This window comes from Volvox carteri (assembly GCF_000143455.1).
Source record: "Volvox carteri f. nagariensis unplaced genomic scaffold VOLCAscaffold_238, whole genome shotgun sequence".
Lineage (NCBI taxonomy): Eukaryota > Viridiplantae > Chlorophyta > Chlorophyceae > Chlamydomonadales > Volvocaceae > Volvox > Volvox carteri.
This window is the reverse complement of record NW_003307775.1, coordinates 10,875-12,717: the sequence shown is the minus strand read 5'-3', so window position 1 is coordinate 12,717 and position 1,843 is coordinate 10,875.

The following is a 1,843-nucleotide window of genomic DNA, read 5'->3' as shown; positions in this document are numbered from 1 at the left end:
CCTTCGTGTAGATGCTGATAGGGTTGCATCGTAGAGTCGTACTCAATGGTAGTGCATACTTGTTGACCTTATGGATGATGTCCTCAGCAATACGCCGTTCTTCTTCTTGTGGGTCCGCAGGAATCGGATCAGTGCGGCCGCCAGACTCAGCTACTCGTCGACGGAGACGAGGTTCAGCGCTGGCAATGCCTCGCTGAGCTGGGACGGCACCTCTGGTTGCGACAGTACGCTCTGGAGGTGGCGCACCCGGGGCTGCTGGCTCCTGTGGCTGATGAGCCTGGGTAGCCGTAACCGGGGCATTCGGGGAAGCCAACGGTGTCACCACGGGTCGTACAATGCCTATACGCCCGGTAGTAGTAGGCCGAGGCGCATCCTGGCCAGGGTTAGCCGTTGGGCGCTTGTGGGGAAGCGGTATAGGCTCAAAATCGGCCACACGTTTGACATAGGCGGCTGGTGGGGCAGCCGGCCGGAAACAAGAGTAGATGTCCGGATGCTCCATCTGGGACAAATGTGGGTCTTCATGGTGAGTGTTATCCCTTTCCCACAATTGTACATTAGGGTTGCGCTCCAGCAACAGGGTTAATCGTGACAACTGGCGGGCGATGTCGTCAACTCGTGACTCCAGGGGTTCATTCTCTGGGGGTGTCGAAACCTTAGGTTTTGGGCGACTCTGCCAGGGAGCATTCCCAGCGGGCTTCTGCTCTGGTTGCCGTGGTCCCATGGGACGTTGTGTAGCCACTGGAGTTCGGGGACCATCCGGTCGTGAGCCGCTAGGGGTCGGGGAATCAGGCACATTACCACGAAGGTCGCCGTGACGGTTTTCCCAGCGCGGGGTAGCCCGAGAAGGATGGCTGTGGAAATCCATATCGCGTGTGCGCTGAGGGGGAAACGGTTCGTAGTGGCCAGCCACATCCTGGCGGTCCAAGCCCTCGTTGATATAGATGGCGCATCGTACGGCGTCTTCAAAGCTAGATGGGCGCATGAGGAAAACCTTGTTGTAAACCTTGAGTTGTAGTCCTTGTAAGAAGTTATGCATGTGGATGGGGTCGTGTTGCGTGTCCACGCCCAGTTGTGCAGCTAGGTCGCGGTAGCGGTCAGCGTACGTCCGTACAGCTTCGCCCCGTTCTTGCCGACAATGAGCTAGCCGGCTAAACAACTCTTCTTGGGTCGGATCGAATCGTTCCAGAAACGCGGCTTTAAAGCTAGGCCAATCGGGGAGAGACGCTTCCATGCCGGCTTGCCAGCAGATGGCCTCATCTCCTAGGCGGCAGATGGCGACGTCCAGCTGAGCCTCTTCACTCCAGCCGTACATCCGACCGCATCTCTCAACCCTGGCGACCCATTGCCGTGCACTGTCTCCCAGTCGGAAGATAGGCACAGACGAGACGCTCGAGGGATGGGTGTGTGTGATAAAGTGAGATTGATGTTGGCTCTCCATGGCGTACGAGACGTACAACCAGTGGGACGCCTAATAGACTGTTCGAAAGTAGCTAGAGACAGGGTTGAAACCCTAGTCTCGATACCAGCCGCGCCGCGGCGGGCGGCACCCGGCGGCAGCCCAAAAATTTTCGCGTTTGGGGGAACCGCTGGGTGGACACACCGGGGCGCCCAGGATCGTTTAGAGAAAGGAATCGATACCAGTAGATTGTCTTAAGCGAGATAGGATCGAGATTTGTGTGCGCGAGCGGAAGCAGAATCAGAGTTTCGTCCTGAGACCGTAGGCCCAGGTGCGGTTGTGAGCCTGGTGTGAGCAGAGTTTTACTGCTTCTTGGCCACTAGGCCCACTGTTGGGTTGGAACCCAGCTGGTTGTTGACAAGATAAAATGGGTGGGAGTCATCCACG